Here is a 22,404-nt window from a genome sequence, read left to right on the forward strand (position 1 = left end):
TGCAAACCACACCCACATTGTAGATAAATTCCATTATGATAATTAACACAGAAAGTCTTATATCTTATTTTATTTATATAAAATCTTATATCTTATTTTTATTTATTAAATATCTTATTTTCATTTAGTTTTCCATTTTAACCAGAAAGTTTTACCAGCAGGGGCTTTTTTTTCCATCCATTTAGGCTCAGCTCCAGTTTCAATGTAAGATGTTGGGAAATATTGTATCACTGTGCAAAAAAATATCAAAACAAAGTGATGGTTCAGCATGACAAGACAAATTATCAGTGCCCAGCTGGGATGCCAAGAGGAAAATCAAAGGAAGCACTGGTGACTGTAGGGTCCTGCACAAGATGACATTGTGTACAAATATACCCAGTGATCTCAGGAGAAAGGAGGATGAGCTCAGGAAGAGTGTAATGAGCAGTGCTCTGTCTTTGGGAGTCAGCAGCACCAGGAACAATGGTGGTTCCAGTAAATCTCTTCTGCCTAAAACATTTTTCTATTGAGCTGTTGCTAATCAATAGCAAGGAGAACTCCTGTTGCTGTGCATTCCACAGGAAAGACCCCACAAGGGCCTCCTGTGGCAGGTTCGTGGCTGACAGGGGCCTTGGAGCTCTTCTGAGAGCCAGCAAGGAAGGGCAGCACTGCCCTGGCTGTCCTGGGATCATCCATCGTGCCTCCCCTGCCAAGGAGAATCTGCATCTTCTGCAGTCTCATGGTGAACAATCCTCATTTCCAGTGGAGGGATGCAAGAGGTATTTGAGGGGGGCCTGGCCCCATCCTTGGGTGACTCCTAAGGGAGTTGCTGAGGGTCCTGACACATGGGTGGGATGTGATTTCAGTTAAAAAGTGCAGTGGGATGGAATAAAAATGAGAGAGAGGCAGGGATCAGTGCAGGTTGGTGTGGGTCACCTGTGCCCTTCCTCCTTGCTATAAGGTGCCTGACACAGTGCAAACAACAGACAGGAACTGTCACATATTCCCTGTAAAAGCTGTGTCTGATACACTCACAGGAACACATGTGCCAAGTTTCTCAGCTGATCATCAAAAGGAAGAAGTTCCAGGGCTGACTGACCCCAGAAAAGGGCAGGGCAAGCAGTGAAAGGAGGTTGTACCTGGCAGACAGCTGAGTTTTTCATCCCCAGCCATGTAGCAGGATAACATTAGCTCCTGTGATTGAATGGAGGCCTCTACATAGATCTCAATAAATAAATCAAAACCACAAACGTGAAAGCTGGGAGTGTTTAATTCAGGCTTGACTGTAACTTTCTTCTCTGCACCAGGACTGGATCACTGTGAGATATAAAGAAACATTGACTCTATTAGGTTTGAGCTATTTACCATATTAATCATAATCCAGCTCACCTTTCAAAAAGTAAATAACATATTTAAGATTATCAGACTCAGTTTTGAGCAACATTTTTCTTATTAAACAAGCACACAGGACTGGCAAAAATCAATAGGAGAGTTAGAGTAGCCTCCCTGTAGAGGGTGTTTGTTATCTCCCATAAGTCACAGTAAAAGATGACAAAGCTGCCACATCATGAGGAAAAGTAATTTTACAGGATTCAGGTGGGTTCAAGTTTCCATCTTCTCCCTGTAATCCAGTGAATCATGTGCTACCACCAGCTAAATGAACCTGCAAGCCTGCCAGACACAGGTGGCCACAGAGCCCAGTGTGCTGATTTCCATTTCCTAGGCCATCTTTCCTTAACTTTCCTCTTTAGCAATAAAAAAATGGAACTCTAATTCTCCATGGGTAGTGCAGGTTGGTGTGATGGGGTGGGTGTAACAGCCCCCGGCTGCAGGTGGCTGGCTGACCACATCCATATGGGGAGAGGAGAGCATCCTCATTTCAGCTGGCAAGAGGAAACTTGAATGATGTCCAACACATTCCTCAGCCAGGTGACACAGTTCACCTCCCTCACTGTCCCTGTCACCTCAAATAACTGGAAATGCCCATGTAGAGTGAGTGAAATTGCTATAGTTTAGATTAAAATTATCATGTATAAAAAAAAGTTTCCAGATAGTCTGATTTTTCTGTGCAGTTTCAAAAGTATGAAACTTTAAAATTAAGAACTGACAGTAAGATTTTTTAGGGAATGGGTGTTTTTTGTTGTTTATTTATTTGTTCTTTGTTAAGGAGGGGTTTTGTTTCTTCCAAAGTGGAAGTTAATCTTAATTTTTTATTAGGTATGTAAGAGCTATTATTCATTTGTATTACCATAAAGCATTAGGTCCTGCAGCTGTAGTGGGAGGATCAGCTGGAACAAGATGAGGTAAGGAGCCATTACAGATAAATGTTTCTAATGCAAAGGAAAGGTGGTAAAAGCAGAGAAGGATTAATCAAATGGCCTGTGGTTTCAGAGCATTTTTGTTTCAGGGAAAGGACCCTTATATTTGCCCTCTAAACAGTAAATTGCTTTTAGTGGAAGCTACTGCCAATTGGTGAAAACAAACCCATATATGTAGAGATGTTAAGGACAGTGGAAACAATAATAACAGCATTAAAAAGTAAGTATGTGGCTTTGCAGTTGTACCTGTTGGCAGTACCAATCTCAGACAGAGGAAAGACACCACTTTTCCATGTCCTCTATTCTTTAGCTAATTCCTGAGTGGAACAAAACTGTTCTACCAAGGACTTTCAAACTTCACAGTTTGCTTCTGTTACCCAGATTAATGGGCCATTATTTCCTGTGTTTGTCTTACTACCTTTGTTATTTCTGACTTGAAGTGTGGCTCCTGATGATCAATAGGGCTTCTAATATGCACAAACTCACGCTATTAGCAGTACTAAGTCATGCACAGCTCTCACAGCTGAGAGTTCTCCAGGCAGTTTCGTAACCTTTCCCTGTCCTCTGCATATATTTTGATAACTAGTATTGAGTGGCTCTCCAAAGTGAATACTGTACCCTGTATAATGAAATTAATCAATAATACCTGCTATCCTTGATATTACATTCTGGGGACATTGAATTGTACATCTCTGGGGCACAGGGTTGCTTTTACGATGTTTAATATTAATAGCGGGCTGAATTGAAAAACTGTTTTTGTTCCATTTTAATGAGAGAAGAATTTCTCCTCATTTGATATAAAAGAGAATTGCACATTCCATGAAAAGGAAATGATTTGCAGGATCTTTCTAATTCTGATGTGAAATTCTAGGTTTTGCTGCAAATTTCCTGTCAACCACTGCAGCTGGAATAGTTAACAATCAGGTTAAGATCATTCCGAGCCAACACCAACTTTTGATGTCAAGGCCACAACATCTGTATAAATGTGTGGTTGATGCACACCACAGGAAGGCTTTCACTGCAAGAAATCCCTATTCAAGGGGGTGTTTGGTCACCTGAAAAAGTGATATGTGGAGCTGTAACCATGGGAAAGGACCTACCTCCAGGTTTTCTGAGAGAAGGAAAGGTCTTGGCATGAAAACATCTGCCATCTGATTAGTTAGAAAATCCTCAAGGAACTACTTGAACAGTGCAAAAAAATCAACCTAGATACAGCCATACGTGATTGTTTCACAAAGACATAACTCCTGCCTCCCTTTCCTCCACAGCTTTTGATTAAGGAAGCCAATGAGTCATGGATGTCTCTTTGTAGCCCACTCTGAATTTGTCTACAACCAGCCGCTTTTCTGGGTTGTCGTAAATAAAAGTTTCCACCTTGGGCTAAACTACTGGCTCTGAGTCTCTCTTGGGAGCTCTGCACTGGGTGGAGGGATAGTATCTCATTCTTCAGGTGGTACTCAACCATGATCAGCAAGAAATCCTCATTTCCATCCCCATATTCTCTTTCTTATCCATCACATAACACCTCATTGCTGCCACCAGCCACATTCCTGGGCAGTGGAGCCCTTCCAGTGCTCAGTCCTGATCCATCTGTGGAGCAGGTCCCATACACAGGTGCAATATGTGCAAGTATTTGTACAACCAATAGCTGGAATAAACAGCACCAATTCAGCTGTCACAGAAAATTATAGTGATTCCCAAGATATATGTTATGCCTGTTTAAAAAACACATAGTTGTTAGATTTTTTAATGTCATTAATCGTGATTCTTTCCAGATAAAGAGGAAAAAGGGGAATCCAAACCTGCTTTTGGGTTACAATATGGCTGGATAATTATGCTACATGTGTCTGGGATCATTCCTTGGCACAGATTTGCCTCTATCTGTACTGTTAAACTCTCCCAGCCTTGGAAGCAGGGTGGGCATCCAAACTGGTTTCTGGGAATGGTCCTGGGTCTGTGCTGACTCCCTGGCTGTGTCCAGGATGCATTTGGGAGAGTGCCAGCTGGATGGGGCCAAAATCATAGCAGGAGCCTTTTAACAGGACATTCTATCATGTTCCCATTGCTGGGAACGTTCCCTGGTGCCATTCGATTAACCAGGATAGATGTGGTCCAAAAGTCTAAAGTAATTACCATGAAAAGAGACAGTAATTCAGTGACGGTGCTCCATGGCCATATGCTGGCATCTTTGGAGCCTGGAGAGGAAAGGAAAACATCTTAAGGAGAGCTTTGCCAAATGAGAGCTCCAGATGACAATTGCAATAGGGGAAAAAATATTAGGTGTCGACAAATTGTGAGCAGAGTGAAAATAAACAAAAGAACAGATGAGCCCATAGAAATAGGGCATGATAAAACTGCCCTCCCTTTGCTTCCAAAGTATTTCAATAGAAAGGAAACACAGTGAAGAACCAAAGAAGCAAAATACTCAATTATTTACAAAGTTGTGCTGTTTCATTTAAAAAAAAATACTCTATAAATGCTGTGTTTGCTTTGCTGTAGTGAAGAGTTAACCACAGCCTGTTCCATGGGGAGAGCCCAAATCAGCTTTCATTTAACCCAGATTTCAAACTCTGGTATCCTGGACACAGTGATGTGAGGAACATTTACAAGAAACAGAAGCACTTTGTCAAGAAGTCTTAGGATGAGCAAATGTGCCATGTACATGCTGGAGCCTTGTAAAATTCAAACTTTCCCAATGAAAAATCAATTGTAAATGATAATTTCCTCCTCGGGTTGAACTGAAGAGGTTGAAAAATTATGTGTGTTTTAGAAATCAACTAGTCTTCCCCTGGCATGGATTTAAAAATGGGGTAAGTGAGATGAAGTAATCTAGTTGTACTGACCTCAGAACATTTTTTGTCAGACCTCAGGGCTAGCAAATATTTGGATCATGGGAAGCTACTGCATCAGCAAGGAGATGAACAACTACTGCAAGGCCATTTCTTGCACTGTGGCTCTGCATAGTGTCAACTACTGGATGTACTTTGAATAAAGCCTCCAAAGGTGAATAAGGAGAGTAAAATCCCTTCTTGTTTACTGGACCACCAGCTGAGTATGATAAATGTCTCTTCCTACTTTTGTTAAATGAAAAATATTTATCTACTGAACACCTCCAACTAAGGATGACAGTGAAAAGAGGAAAAGAAAATGTACACATAGGACACAAAAGTAACCTGGTTGCATCTCAATAAGTTGTCTTTCATCTGGCCAAATACAAAATTTGTTTGATACCACTGCATATCAGAACGGCCTCACTACCACTTGTAAGAAGACATTGTCATAACATGATGTATCTATCCTGCTAGCTTTTACCAACTTCCATCCACTAAATAGTGGGAGATGGATAAAGGTCAATTGGTAGCTGAGATAATTGAGTTTAATCATGAGCCATCTAAGTGAGGGAAGACATTACCACCTGGCATTATATAATACGTACATTAAACTGACTCTTCTCTGGCCTATAAAGGTCATTGTACATTGTATAGCAAAGGTTGTGCTGTGAAAATGCTAATTGATTTTTAATACTGGCTGCTGACTTTCCTGTAGAGGGTGTCAAGTGCCTCTTGGGAGTACTTACTGACACTCATTGCAAATTCAATCATCATTGTCATCCCATGCCAGCAAAAACAAATGGATTTTTGAGGTCCAGTCCAGCAAAGCTGGGAAAGAACTAAGTGACTCTGTGTCATGGTTTCAAACCGGGACACTCTGTCCCTGAATGACAAAAACACCTCTGTCCAACTTGGGTAATATGTTTGAATCTCTCATCCTGAAAGAAAGATAATCCTGTCCTGTTGCCCATGGGATTCAGAGAGGGAAAGGGCAGGTTATCACCATTCACAGAACAGGTCTGAGCACTTGGTACCAGGTCTACAGGGGCTTAAGCGATTAATTTGTATTTCAACCGACTTAAGTAAGAGTTAAATACAGAATCAATACTGAAAATATACCACCCATCCAGAACAAGTCCTGAGGAGGACTCTGAGGTGCTCAGGGCTGGAATGGAGGAGAGGCTGAGGGATGGGCAGGGCTCAGCATGGAGAGGAGGTGGCCTTGGGGGACCTCACAGCAGCTGCCATGGCAAGATCCCCAGGGAGATGGAGCCAGGCTTTTCCCTGTGGTGTGTGGTGGGAGGATATCAGTCTCACACTGAATAGAAAAGAGGTTTTTCCCCTATGAGGATGGCCAGGCAGTGGAGCAGATTGCCCAGCTACATCGTGCCTTCTCATCTTCAGAGCTTTTCAAGACCCAAATGGATCAAACTGAGCTGTGTTACAGGATCCCATAGCTGACCTTGTTTAGAGAAGGAAGTTTCAATAGAGGTCCTTTGGGGTCCCATTAAACCTGAACTCCTGTTGAGCCCATGAAATGAGCACGTTGGTGCTGGATATTCCATTTGTGTGAGACACCTGGGAGAATGGACAGGTGGGAATATTCATCATTCTCCACACTCAGCCCACACAGCAACCAGTATGGGCCAGGTGTGCTTCCAGCACAAAGCTCAAACACCTCTGAAGGGGGATACTACATGGTGGTATTTTGCCTTCTGAAAAGAATTTGTCTGGCATCTGTATGAATGCCCAGTTGCCTACTCCTGACCCTCATCTTCAGTGGCAAGAAATGCATTATACATGGTTATAAAATGTGTATAATGAAATGCATTATACACAGTTATAAAATGAATGAAAAATTTTATAATGAATGAATGAAAAATTCAAAAATTCAAATCTTCCTGGTGCCCGTCAGTTAGAGTCAGATGCATTTCTAGGAAATCCTGAAAGTGAAGTTTAAGATTTGGAAAAATGTGGTTGGGAGGGCCGTGGTGTGACAGATTTCCTGGCTCACAATGGTGGGCTGCAATGTCAAGGGAATCCCTGGCAAGGCATTGGCAAATTTCTGTGTCCATAATTCTCTCAGTTCTAAAATGAATTCTGGAAGGCTGATCATCATTTGTATTAGATCACTACTATGTAGGAACAACAGCAATCTGTAACAGCAGGGAGACAGAAGTTAATGATGAAAGCACTTTAACAAAAAACCAAACCACAGAAACCAACCAACAAAATCCAACAAACCAACCAACCCCCTAAAAAACACCTCACTACAAAAAGCAAAACTTCCATATTTCATAACTGTATTTCTAGAAAAAAAACCAGCTCCAGAGCCTCTTTAAATGGCACTTCTAGTAGTTAAGCCAACATTATCATTTATGCAGAACTTGTCACAGCTTTGCATAAATGCTCAAAATTAGGAAAAAGAAAAACAACAAAAGAAAAAACCCAAACAACAAGAGCAGATGAAAAAGCACTACCAGGGCTTAAAAGGAACAGGTGAAAATAAAATTTATTCCCAGTGCAAACCGAGCTCCTTTTGTCAGATTTAAAGAATTTCATCCAATTTCCCCATTAATCAGCTGATGAAGCAGACCCACATTCTGACATGAAGCATAAGATAATGTCAACATTATTTGCAAACTGCTACGTTACGGTGACAGCCTAATGTTTATTACTATCAAATTACTGTCATTTTATTAAAAAGACCAAAAGCTCTGGCTTTGCTAAGCAGAGCTCCCAGTCCCACCAGAGCAGTGGAGCTGCTCCCTCTTTCCCAGGGCTGTTCTCTGTGATGGAGCACAGCATTTGCATCTGTCTGCCCAGGCAGCTCTGTGAACGTGCTGGCTAATGAACAGGGCAGGGAATTTTACACTCCAAGACATCTTTTATCTGAATATCACCCTCTGGTTTTTGATAGTTTTTTGTTTGAAGGTTTTGACCTTGTTTGGGTTTTTTTCCCCCTGAAGCCTTCCATGTCTTCTGTGGTCTTTTAAACAAGGTTTGAGATCCTTTTATCCAGTTTCGGAAAGAATTGTTGAATTTGCATTTTTTGAGGGGGAAAAGACATTTGAGCCTATTCTGCTGAATGAATACAAGCATCAGCAGCAGGACTGGGATCCCTTGTGCTGCACTCGGTACAGTCATAGCACAGTAATTTAGCTAAGGCTTAATAATTTCTTGCAGTACAAGTTAATGTTATCAGATTAGCACTTATAATTTCCAGAAGTATTTCATTACATTAATAAAATACAAAGGAAAAGCGCATCAAATTCAGGTAATCTGTGCTCCTCTTGATTTGGCCCTTCCCTCCAGTTTGCTTGATGAGCAAACTGCAATTACTGTTGGTTCAAATGGGAGTAAGAATGACCTTTTCAACTTTTGTTACAGAGGAAATAAATGTAGGATGTGTCCCTCTGTACATATTGCAGGAATACACATTCATTAGCATGTCCCACAGCAACATAGGTAATGTGAGAGGTGGGAAATAGGATGGCAATGCTGAGGGAAAAAGCATTTTTTTTGTTTGTCACTGTTAAACCATCCCAACTAAAATACCCAAAGTCAAGCTCAGTGTCCAAACCAGGCACCACCTCACCGAGTTTTAGCAGTTGATTTCCAGATATGAAATTGATGTTTGTAGAATCCACCATTGTGAACAAGAACCAAAAGAAACTTTGTTAGATACCTACATGGAAACTCCTCCCTCCTGTCACCACTTCTTACAGCCTGCTCAGCTCTTTTGCCCAGAGAAGTTGTGGATGCCCCATCCCTGGAAATGTCCAAGGCCAGGGTGGATGGGGCTTGGAGCAACCTGGGATAGTGGAAGGTGTCCCTGGACATGGCAGGGGGGTGGAATGAGGTGGCCTTTAAGGTACTTTGCAATCCAAACAATTTTATCATTCTATGAATCAGAGAATCTCATTCAAAACTGAATGAAATTTAATTAACCTATTTGAATATATGCCTTTGCTTCATTTGGATTTGTTATCTCATATCCATCATTTAGGGCAGAACTCCAACTCATCATCCAACCCAGTCGTGACCATGACTTGTCCCGTTCGTGAGACACAACCCTTCTTCCATGTCAAATTCTTACTCTACATTGTGGAAATGAGACACAACCCTTCTACCATGTCAAATTCTTATTCTACATTGTGGAAATTCTTTCAACCCTCTACTTTAAAAAAAAGGTAAAATTGCTGAAATGAAGGTAAGCTATGGAACTTGCACAGCAGGAAAGTGAATTTCATACATGCACAGAGAATCTTTGTGAGAAGACTATTTTTAGGTGAGCTGCACACAAAGACCAATCCTGAGGGTTTGGAAAAATTAGCATCCTTGAATTTTGCAGGAGCTATTTCTAAGCTTAGCTTGGCTAGTCCTGAAAACCAGAAGCAGCCCATGACTAGACTTTTCTCTGTGACAGGAAGGAGCTTGCACACCACACGTGGCTAATCTGAACGAGCTGCATTGAGGTCACCTCACAGTCCTCATTCTGTGTTAGGTGAAATTGCCAAGATGATACATCTTCCTTTTTAAAGGAAAAATAGGTATTTGGTGTATGGATGCGTTTTGTGGTTTGTTTGTTTCTTTGGATGGTTGGTTGGTTGGGTTTTTAACATCTTTTTTGCATAATAGATTGTTTACTTATTATCAAATTTTACCAAAACACTTATGTCAGATCTCCTGGTATAAATGGAGGAAGTCAGCTGAAAAACTACAGTAGGAATAAACACAAACTCAAATTAAATATAACTCATCACCAAAAGAGGCAGGAGGAGCACATCTGGTAGGATTTTAAGGCTATTTTTTTGTTTCAAACACAAATGACCTCTAGTACACTGATATTTAATTACAACTATTTAGTCTGATTTGGTAAGCCTAAAAAACTATTTTGTTTCTTTTCTGTGTGGGGGGAGGTGAAAAGAAGTAATCATTTGCAAGGATATAATAATTTAAGGTTGCATCCCTACCAATATCGGATTTTAAATCTGCAGATGTTTGAAAAAGATTTTAAAGTCAAATAAGGTAGAAGATTAGGAGCTCTTTTCTCCCAGGGAATTTCACATGCTTGAAGAACAGCAATTGCTTTGTCTTCTGCTGAAATGCCACTCTCTCTGGGGTAAAGAGAAGCAGCTGTGTAATAACACATAGTGATGCCACACAGGAACTTGACAGGAAAGGAAAAATTGCACGTGAAAGCACAGCAGCACCAGGAACTTCGCTAGACAAAACGTGCAGTCATTACCCTTTCAGATTTTTGGGACAGAGATGGAAATTAGGCTTCCTGTAGCACAGGGCCCTTAAACACTCCTCTGTGGCAAAGTCTGAAGTCTGATATCTTATTTGAAGCCTGGCAACCACCACCTCACAGGGCCCTTTGCTCTGATGCTGCTGCTGCTGCTGCAAGTGCTGTTCTCATGTCACAGCAGCAGATACAAATTCACTCACAAGCAATCTCTTGGTTACAGACAGAGTTTGCTGGTGTAAATAACTTTGGCTGGTTTCAAAAGGGGTGGGGGAAAACAAGGAAAAGAAAAAAGGAAGAAAAAATACAGAAAAAAACACCCTGAAAAAATGGAAAGGCAGCAATCCAAATATGAGTCAAAAGCTGTACCACCTACTGAGTCAACAGGAAACTGGAATGAGATAATAAATACCTGGCTCTGGATGAATATTAGATGTGCATCAATGTGCTTCACTCACTTATTAAAGGGGGAAGTGCAGATGAAAATTACACTTTTGCTGGATATCTAAGAGACAAATAACAAGCTTCACCAGAGGCTTAGGAGGTGGAGATGGATTTACCCATAAAAGAATTTTGCTACACCTAATTAAAGCATTTGTAAATGTAAAAGGCACCCAGTGAAAGAGCACTGAGGCAGTTCTTGTGGGGCTCACAAATCAGTGCTCTAACCAGGAGGAGAGGACGTGATCTGATAGATCATCAGAGTTTGGCACAAATAACCTTTGCCGGAGCAGCCTGGGTGGGAGGATTGTGGCACACTGAAACTCACCTACAGGCCTGGGCAGGGGAGCAAGTATCATTGAAACATGAAGGTTGGAAAATTGAGGCCAAACATTCACCCGGCACTGCCAGGTCCAGAACCAAACCATGTCCCCACACTGGCACATTTTCTGAGCACCTCCAAGGACAGGGATTCCATCACTTCCCTGCACAGACTGTTCCATGCTTGACCACCAGTGAAGAAATTTTCCTAATATGCACTTAAGGTTTAAGTGAAGGATGGAGACACAGCTGAGCAGATGCTGTCAGGTCCCACTGGGGACCTGAACTGTACCCAAAAAACCCTCAGCCATTTCCAGCAATTTGTGAGTCAGCTCTGCTCTTCCCATTCACTGTAGATGGACAGAGGGTGCAACAACCCAAACAAATGAGGCATTCAAACCATCAATCTGGAAATTTCCGTGGTAAGCAGTCCTTATCAACCTCAATTAACACTGTGATGGTGATTGCTGAGTGACCACTCCCTACCCACATCTCCACACACAAATGAGACTTTAATTGTATTTTCTTCCCTGACCATTTAAGAAGACTAAAAGAGTAGTTTAATGGGCAGGGAAGGAAATGAAATCTTGTGATTTTGATGAAGATCAACTGGACAAGGTTTGGTACATTTCTGTGCATTTCATGTCATCTCATTCACTTTTCTTGTTTTCGCTTTTTCTCCAGAATTTTCTCTTGTCATTTTGGAGAAGTTAATTTCTTCCATTATTACACCTGTTTATTGTTTACCTTTCTTGCCTGACTTTGGGAATTCAATGGTAATAATTTTGGCAAGCTTCTGCCCTTCTGTCCTTTTCACTGCTCCTCATTTCACTGCTCCTCAGTCCATTTGGTTATAGTCACTCCATTTGCTTTTTTTTTTTCCCCAATTGCATTTGATTTGATCATATCTTTTTTCCAGAGTGTTTATTCTACTTGTCTTTTATTTTTTTCAATATTTCTATTCCTTTCAGCCCTGATTTGCAAATATGTACCTTATTAAAAATTTTGAAATTTGCCTAAAGGTCAGCAACTTGTGTTCTGATCATGAGCTGTCTAAATCAAAGCTGTAAATCTTTCCAGCCTGTCTCCATTCTAACTAAATATAGTGCAGCCAGGGAATTAAAATTCTGATTTTTCTTTTGAAATATACTGATACGTCATGAGGCATATCCTAATTTTTAATTTTGGGCTTTTTAAATTTTAATGTGTCTTACATGGAGCTAGTAGGAAAAAGACATTCACAGATAAATGTACTAATGCAGAGTTGTGTTCTGCTCACTAGACCTGAAATACTCACTAGGTGCTGAGAAGAAAATAAATAATATATTGCAGTCTGCTAGATATTCTGATGCTTTAATACTGAGAAGCTCCCTGAAAAATTATTGCCTGCATATATTATGAAAATTCTGCCTTGCTCTCTAGATGTACCTGTAGTAGAACAAAAGATCTGAAGGGATAATTAATCTGTAGCACTGTTTCTCAAGCACCATCTGATTAACAGCATTTCCACTTGCACAGTCCTTCACTGGAATGAGCAGAACAAGGTTTCAGCAGTGAAGGACAATAACAGGACTGGTGGGGAAGTAGCACAAGGAAATAAACTCTTTCCTGATGACATATGCTGATCATTGTAAACCTATTTGTAATCAGCTCAGCTAAAGTCTGTGTTTACACAGTACAGAAGACAGAGCAGGGAGCACCAACTTCATATTTAGTGTGTTTATTCATTATTAATTTTTTTAAAAACTCTATTAACAACTGCAATTATTTCAAAAGCCATTTCCCTGAGTCAGTAAGGAGGTGTGAGATAACCTGAGGCACCAAATGAGGCTCTTGGCCTAGGAGCAGAGTTCCTGATGTTTCCCAGGGTAACCAAATCCCACCTGGCACTGCTCTCCCCTCTCTTCAAAGGCTTTATACCACAACTGTCTATAAAGGAGCCTAGAACAGCTACAGGCCAGCCTTAGGGTCACATTGTTTGGGTCTGACACACCTGAAACACATGAAACTCAATAGACATCCACACTGTGCAGATGCTTCCAAACTATTGAAGAAAAGTTGTGATGGTCCTAAGGCCTGCTGAGTGAGGGAGAAGTAAAGATTTGCAAACATCTCTATTTTACCTTGTTGGATTTGAGAAGAAAAAGTAACAGCAGGAAAGCATGCAGAGTATTTTTAACCTCCTTCTCATGTATTTTCTTTTACAGAAATGGAAGAAGGACCTTTGTGTCAGTTTGGGTTCTTCTCAAGTACCTACATTTGGGTGTTGGGTAAATGCTGACTAAAACACTGACCTTAAAGGAAGACATCCTTTCAAAAGACACATTTTTTGAAAAGAAATTTTGAAATAAATTATTTTTTAATTAAACAATAACTCTGTTAGCGATCCTGTTTCTTCTGCAGACCCATGTTTTTCTGGGAAAATTTCAACTTCCAAGGAATATTTCACCAATGCTAAACTTCAGGCTTACTTCAGCTCCTTTTCTGTATAGTGCAAAAATTATCTACCTGCATCACCACTCCCTTAACAGAACAGTGTTTGAAAGTTAGTGAATTCCTTAAGTGTTATGAGCCACAGAGGCATAAAGTCTTAGATTTTCATTAGCAGAAATGCTGCATATTTTCTATTTCCTAGTTAAAAGATACCTTGCATATATTCCAAAGGATGGATAATGTTATTTAAACTGCTTTGGATAACTGGATAAGTACACTGGAGGTTTTTATTTTCCTTCTGTGTAACATCTAATGGTTATTAGTGTGGACTGGATACTAATATTTCAAACACTAGACTGAAAGAGGAAAACTTTTACTTCACATTGTTCTAAGTATTTATGCACAGAAATTCATCTGCTTTTTCTGGTCTCAAGCCTTTCCTTCAGATTTTAAAGCTTTCTCTTAAACAGTGACTAACATCTACAGCATAACCATAAATTCATAGAATCACAGAATATCCACAGCTGGAAGAGAATCACAAGGATCACCAAAGTCCAACTCCTGTCCCTGCACAGGATAGCCCCAAGAATACAGACTCAGAGAATATCCTGAATTGGAAGGGAAATTCCCTCTTGTAAAAGTCCTCTCAGCCAATATTCTACCTGATCCTGAAATTTTAGATGCTTACAGCCAAAAGCATGTGGCTGTGCTTAACAGAATTTGTTTATTTGGAAACAAATACTGAGCATGAAAACCTCCTGATCAATGCATAAACTAAGAAGGTTGATAGAGAAATATTTGGAGCAGAAGCCATCAAAAGAGTCTGCCTTTCTTTGCTCCTTGCTGTTGTTTTAAAGGTAGCAGCAAAGGTGGTTTTGGAACAGAAATATGAGTGAGATTCATCTTTCTTTACTTCAGATATCTAAGGTTTAAACATCCAGATAAGTTTAATCACCCACAGGAGTCAAGGGGGAAGAGCCAGGTGCTTTCAGAGGGTGAGTCAGCCCCCTAAGCTCAATCCATTTCTCTCTCAAAAAGCTGATTTATCCTTTGAGATTGTTTCTCTTGGTCAATGATAACGGGAGCCTGGGCAAACAGTCAAGAGTTTGTCATCTAATTTGTACATACATAAGTCGGAACTAAAAAAATCCAGCCTATTTCTTTAACAAAATTAAGAGCCTTCTGTTAATTCAAAAGGTAGATAGTGTAATTTAAAAAGTGTAATTTGTGAGGTTACCACAGAATACCCAGAACTTCTAGGTGCAGCCTGCACGAGGAACAAGAGCTGTGTTGGTGTGTCACATCAGGAAATACCAACTGATCTCCCCTTCAGTTTGCAAAGACAGTGAGATGTGCAGTACACAGATCACATAGACAGAAATGGAGAATTCATCCCTGTGAGTAAAAGGAATTTTGATCACCTTAACTCTCATGTATTAGTCTGAAAATCAGTTAAAGAAAACAACAGTGAGAATTATTATACAATAATCATTGATCCATGACTCAGGCTCAGACACAGTTATGAGATCATCCAATCTCGCTGCTACGCAGGAAAACAAAGAGAAGCCCATTCCTTTCATGCGGCTCGCTGCTGTGGTTAATCACTCTCATTTGAGCCTAATTTCCTATTTAAGACTGCAGGGTTTTTACTCAGCATTAGTTCTTACTTTTTTCACTACTAGATTAGAGTAATTTAGTACTTGTTATTTTCTCCCTGTGTGAGCAATTATAAACCATAATCAAGCTTTTTAAGTCTCTCACAGTAAGATATCACCTTCCGTCCTCTGAATTATTCTTCTGAAGGGCCCTTACCAAAAGCGTTAAATTATGTACACATGCCTATAAATATTATTCAGTACACAAAGTGACCTTTCAAAGGAATATTGATTGTGGCATTTACGAAAGTTATATGCTTATATCTTTGAAGTGTATCACCAAATATTTGTTCTGCTGTTCCGACTAGGTGAGAAATTTCAATGCCAGACCAGTTAGATATAGGCAGAAAAATTAAAAAAAGTTAGTTATCCCAGGCCACAACTGTGACCTGCGTTTATCTTGCTCAATTGGACTATGATATATCACTTCAACTTCCTAACATCAAATACCTTTAAACTGAGAGTGAGCTTCAGGGAAAAATAGATGGAAGAACCTAAACAGAAAAAAAAAAAGAAGAAAAAAAAAAAGAAAAAAAAATATTAGCAGCTATCGCATGGCTTCCCAAGCTAGCTTAGGGAAGATATGTTCTGGAATACGGTGATTTTCCTCTTCACTTCCAGATTTTGAAGTCCAAATTGTCTTTTAGTATATAGGCTTCTTTTTAACAAATTCTCAGTTTCCTTTTGTGTAATATGTTTGTATTATTTTTTACATTTTCATTTCCTCAAGCCTGTAATGAGTCTAATAAGGTAAATGCATTTCATGGTCACCACCATCAAACACACCACAAAACTTTGCCACTATCCCTTATGCATTCATCCTGTAGCTTGTTCAGGAAAATTGCCTGAGGATCAGCTCTGCTTTCTTGACTTATTAATTCTGTCAGTCTTGGAGTGATCCTATTTCTGATGTAAAAAAAAAAAAAAAGTCTTAAAATTAATAATGGAAAAACCACACACACTTTTCTTATTAGCAAGCTGTATGAGAAAATCATCACTGGAGTATTTTAAATATCTAAGGGAATTTTCTATTCAAACCATTTGAAGTTAGAGTCTCAAGTGCTGTAAAATAATGAAACTGTGCATGGTATATGCTCTAATTTTGAATTTTGAATGCAGGTTTGTTCTGTCTTATTCGTTGCTTATAATTGAGATTGGCTCAGTTGGTCAGAGCACCTTGGTGCTGGTAACCCCCCAAGGTTGTGGGGTCTGTCCCTGGACCTGATGATCCTTGTGGGTCCCTTCCAACTCTCTTTCTGGGAATCTGTAAACTTCTACTGAAAAAATTAAGGTCAACTTTCACATGTGGATAATTCAGATAATCAACATTAGTCAGATGATTTTCAGTATGCAGACAGGCAGAAGTCTATTCAGTCTTCTCACTTGGTATCAAACTGTAATTAACTGTCCTGAAAGGTCCATCGAATTTTCTAAATAGTGAATATATTGTAACATAAATGTTGCAAAATGGTTTAGCAAAAGCCCAGTCCATGAATGCAGGTTTAGCAGTCTCACTATCTGAAGCAAGATCATCTTCATCCATGGATTTCTGAGCTGATAATTGCACTATCAGAAGAATTAACTCAAGGAAAAATATATTTTCCTTTTTTTTTTCTTTTTTTTTTAAATATCATAATAATAGTAGTTAATTCTGAGATGGAGTCTACATATCTTCTTTCAGTAAGAAAGACAACAGCTATCTCCACACTAAGAAATTTCAACTTTTAACAGAGAAACAAAAAAAAAACAAGGCAGGTATTCAAATGAATAAAACGTGTTTCATCCTCCTGAGATATTTAGGACATCAGGATCTTTGGGTTGATCTTCACAGAGAGATCAACAGCAAGAGCACAAATTACCACCAACTCTTTTGCCACTGAAGACAAAAAAATTGAGTTCCTGGGTTACTGCTTGAGTAAGCATTTGGAAGTTTACTATGTTTTGTTTAAGGGAGAAAAAAATCACTCTCTGGAGGTCAGAAAAAAAGCCACAACTTCCCATTAACTTCACAAAGGTGCTGGAATTTCACTTTGGTTGAAAACTGTTATTTTATTCTACTTTTCAGTAGGAAAATAAAGATAAAATTATTTATGCTATTTCATGCCAAATGGTTCTAAGCATAAAGAAGGGGTTTAGTATTTAGCTTTGCAAAAGCAGAAACTATACTCCAAGGACTGATTTATATTTGATTTTTCTCTGCATAATAAGATCAGAATCTTGTTTAGTCAGGATTTCTGGCTCAGTGGCTATCTTGAAAGAAAATAAGTTTCTTTGATTACTGGATATATAGATTCCTGATAAATTTTGCCATAAACCTTTACTAAATTATTTTAATTTCATATTTGTCAAGTACATCTTTGACCAAAAAGTGAAAGTGTCCATTAAGCCTATTTCCTAATGTCCTATTTTTAAGTGTTCACATCTCACACTTTTTTAATACTTCCCACTGATGGAAAAAACGACGTAAAAAAAAAGAACTATGCAGCAAAGCAGCTTTATTTTGGCCCCTGGCTACAGCTTAAACATCTTTAAAATCCAGGTTTGCCAGAGATGTTCTCTTGACTTGCAGTCATGTGGAAAGCCTGCCTGAAGACAAGGGTCAATGCACAATGAAGTATCTGAGGCTGCACAAACATTTATCTTCACAATGTCTGCTTTAATACTAAATACCTTCAATAATTTCCATTACCAAAGGGGTTTTTCTCCCCATTAAACAAATGCAGCTGTCTCAGAGAAAACTGCTGAGCTTGTGAAAGTAATTCTCAGCCCCTTCATCCAATTAGTCTTTTTCATAAAGTTATAAAGTCAAAGATATTTGGATTCTTGGTGTGTATTTACTTCAGCTGCTAACAATGCTGGTGTTCTTGGACATTGTCAACCTGGAAATTCTTCTAAAAATTTGCCCTTTTAACACACTTTTGTGATCTTACTACAGAAATCCAATTTTAATAGCTAAAATAGTTTTAAAAAGACTGCAAAATTCTGTGTGGGGAAATTGGAGCAGAATCACTCAAGAACAGATTTGATTTTATTTATACCACATCATTATATGTGCATTTTAAGTCGAGCTTTGCATTCTGATCTTTAAATTTTCAGTTCCTTTGTTTAAGTTTTCACTTCCTTCAGAAGTATGAAGTTCCAGCATGAAATTTATGTTCTTCAACATCACTTAGAAAGATGTCTGACCTCAAAGTATGTTCTAATTCATTGTCATGGAACAAAGATCTTTTCATAGATTTATTGTACCTCATAGGTGGGGTCATCTCCAACAGAGGAGACACAGTGGGACAGGCTGTGATGCAGACTGGACGGCTCATTTGAAGTAGCAGGCTCACATCCTGCCTCAAAACCTTTGCAGTAAATTGATGTCCCCTCTGGGAACAGAGCATCAGGACTGTCCCACAGTGCAACATCACTGAGGCAGCACAAGGCTGCTCCTGAACTGAGTGACCAATGAGACCCAGATTTCACTCAAAACACAATCACAAAATCTTGTATTTTTACCTAATGATGATTGAATCCGGCAGAAATAGACCCACAGAATCAGAGAATGGTTAAGGACAGCCAGTCCTTGAACTCTCAGTGAGACAAAGCAAAGCAGCTGTAACCCCAACAGCTGGATGGCCACAGGCAGCCCACTTTGACCAGACCCCAGTGGCTCCTCTCAGGCCACTCAGCAATCAGACAAGACCCCAGGAAAGCCACATTTGCTAGATAGCCCTGACAGTCACATAAGTCTAGCCAAAAATATTTTAGTATTGCCCTTAAACAGCCCATGACTCCAGAGTGGAAGGTGATACTGCACTCCTTGAGTAGTTCACAGCACTCATCAAATGAGCTTGTGCTGGCAATCCTGGTGTCCAAATTACAGAAAGTGAAATTGCATTCTGCTTATCTAAATTCCCCACACACTATCTATATACAGTTTTTATACTTGTCCTGCATTTAAAATGTCAGGTGCTGTTCCACACCAGAGGCTCCTGCCTGTCAGTCTGAAGGAATCATTATTATACATCTCTTGTGCTCATTCAAAGAAGTTTTTTTCTTGATTTTGCTTTCATTTATTTAAATAATTACTATTCCTGGCTGTGGAAAACAGTTTAGAAATGCAGTTTTAGCACAGTGAGAGATGAAGGCAGGGAAAATCTCTCCAGATGGTGAGATTAACTGACAAAATCACCTTAAATATTCCGAGGTTAAACATACAGACTTTTTAATGGTCAGTTTACTAAGTCTATTAAAAACTCCCTTACTCAAGATAATTTGATTGGTGCCACAGTTAATAGGAAATTTTATTTTTATCCACAACCCCACATCTTCAAAGCTATTTTTCAGAAGTCAGTATATAGAAGTTATGAAAACCCGTTGAAGAGGCAGCATTTTGGTGTGAAACTGTAAAGTGGTATTGTTTATGTTCAAGCCAGTAACAACAAAGAACCAAATTATACTTTTGTTGGCAATAAATTGAGATTCAGTGAAGAAAAATGCATCTGATGGAACCATAATTGATGAATGGGGCACATGTGCTCTGCAAGCAGTATTTATGAAAAAGAACAGAAGAAAATAAATTATCAGAACTTTATTTCTGTTACAAATTATCACAATCACAATTAATATAAAACAGAAAGCACTGAGGAAACATGACTGTTGGATACAAGATTTATCAAGGTGTAAAAGCCTCATCCAAGACTACTACTAGAAAACCTGTGACTGTGTATTAGAGAAAAGATTCCTATGCATCAAACACCAAGTGAAAGAGAATAAGCAGCATAGTATAATTTACAGGGATTAAACACCTTTTTATACAAGTTTTTGAAGGAAATGGAAGTTGGAGCATTATTTCTACCCAAGAATCTTGTCTGGAGAAGACTTGTTTACAATTAACTATTAAAAAAGCTTCAGCAGAAAACACCAATCTTCATTTTAACTTATCCATGTTGTTCCTACATTAGACAAGCTATTTCCAGAAGCATTTAAGTTCTAGTCATGAGACTTCACACACTCTCTCACACTTGCTGCATAAGGCTAAAAAGAGTCACTAAAGAAAAGGAGGTGGTGTTATTGCTTTGTAACAGGAACTTAGATGGAAATTCTTTATTGAGCTCCAAATAAAACATTGTTGCATCACTATACAGTTAAGAGTTTCACTATACAATTATTTTTAAAAAGTGTATGCTGTTATACACTTTAAGGCTTTCATACAAGAAATGCTGAGCAGGATTTTCATACTCTGTCTTGTCAGTGTCTGAGCATATGGGTACAGTGCTCTAAGCAGTCCATAATTAACATGGCAGAAGTTCCTGAAAAAGAGCAAAATACACTTTATTTGTATATATCTTGAGACTAAAGATCACATATTCTCTGAAGCCTGACAGAGTGCAACTAGAGGAATCAGACCATTCTGCATATAATAAATGTATGGGGATCTAGGCAAGCATTGCAGAAACTGCTATCATTGCAATTCAGTGGAAATTTTATAAGAAGATTCAATAAAGGCAAAGTATTGATATTATGACCATTAACACAACTTTTTTGACCAGTAACATACAGTAACAGGCCAGTGTCAGAGTGCAAAACTCTACTAGAATGAAAACACACCTTTGTCACAATGGAAAAAAGGCTGCCTTCTACATTGGTTTTCTTTCATGTAGACCTTTTAGATTATTTTCCCTTCTGCTCAAAATCAAATTGATTTAATTTAAGAGATTACTCCACAGAAAAAAAAATACCCACAAGAGAAATGCAATAGCAGAACAATGTTAGTGCATGTTATTTGAGGAAATGCCAAGATAAGCTTTGCACTGCAAAAATACAGTTTTGAAGAATATCCAATACCATGTGTTTGAACTGAAGTACTTTATTGTGCACACATAGAGCATGAGAATTGATACTTTTTTTTTTTTTTGAAGAGGCATGGAAACCCATTTTCTTAGGAGAAATAAGATGTAGAGCATTGGAAGAAGAAAGACTTCATTCACATGGTAATCATTCAATGGTGCACTTAGGGCATCTATTTTCAGGGAGACACTTTTTTCCACCCTGAAGGGAACCTAAAATAATTTAAGGCTCTCTAGGATTTCAGGGCAGAGTAGCAGAGAAGTGGAAGAAATCACACATGCAGATCACACATTCATCCTCCATACTGGAGGCAATAAGAAAATATTGCATTAAATAAAAGAGAGTTGGATAAACAATACAGAACACTGAATCCACTTCTGACTCACTTATTTATCTACTAGCCACCCTTGCTACTAGGTATTTTAGTTTCAACCCCTTAAGTTTCATTCTGTTTATTTAAAATAATACATGATGTTTGCAGATGAACACTTCCTATATAATTCATCAAATTATGTGATTTAAGATGTGACCAGAAGGAGAGATTGCGCCAATTTTTATAAATATTTTTAAAATATATTTATATATTCAGTTTTGCCATAGGAATTCTAGCAGCTGGTATTAAATCTTTCCCTTCTGAGCCCCAAAGGGGAGAAATCTTCTTCAAGCCCTGCTACTCTTAGAGTCCTTTGATTTAAGCCCTTAAAACACTCAAAACAGTTCTAAAGCCATTTTGTATGTACAAAAGGTTCCTTTAGCCTGTGACAGCAGCCTCTTAAATTTACTGCAGTACACAGAGGCAGTGCAACTTATGCAATATTTCACAGTATAAAGCTCTATTTATCTGAGCCTTGTCAACTAAAATCACTGAGATCATGAGGTTAGCAGGAAGAACTACCAGTCCAAGTAGAAAAAAATCTGTTTTATTTAAAATATACACCATCTGAGCACAAACACAGTTAAATTATTTCTTACTTTGTATATTGAATTGAGCAGAAACAGTAGAGCCAGCTATTCTTCAGCTAATGTTTCTTAATGGATTTGTTCTCCTTCAATTAATGCCAGAAACCAGTCTGCTATTTGTGCAGAAATGCCTGCTTTGAAAATCAGTTTACAAAATGTATTTTTCATATTTTAGACATGTTTGTTGACCAGATTAGAGTTTTAAATTCCTATTTGAAAACGACAAGCATCAAATTACATTTGGTTTCTTCAGCTTCCCCTGTCCAATCAAAGACTTAATTGTCTGAGATGCTGCCAAAGCTGTGCACACCCCTCAATAAACTGCCAGGGCAGTGTCCACACACTGTTACAGCTTAAGGTCCTGATTAATGAGAGCT

The 22,404-nt window shown here is 38.9% G+C and overlaps 1 protein-coding gene across 2 annotated transcripts in view; it reads right to left on the bottom strand.

Moving 5' to 3' along the window:
- Positions 1-19,793: 19,793 nt before the first annotated feature.
- Positions 19,794-22,404, bottom strand: part of KHDRBS3 (KH RNA binding domain containing, signal transduction associated 3) — a 90,054-nt gene continuing 87,443 nt past the window's right edge. For both annotated transcript variants that reach the window (XM_054283132.1, XM_054282367.1), the window contains exon 11: positions 19,794-20,529. The gene's annotated coding sequence lies outside the window, so the exon portion shown is untranslated. The remainder of the gene's footprint in view (positions 20,530-22,404) is intronic.

This window comes from Melozone crissalis, unplaced genomic scaffold (assembly GCF_028551555.1).
Source record: "Melozone crissalis strain CALT ecotype California unplaced genomic scaffold, PUWL_Pcris_2 ptg000002l_1, whole genome shotgun sequence".
Lineage (NCBI taxonomy): Eukaryota > Metazoa > Chordata > Aves > Passeriformes > Passerellidae > Melozone > Melozone crissalis.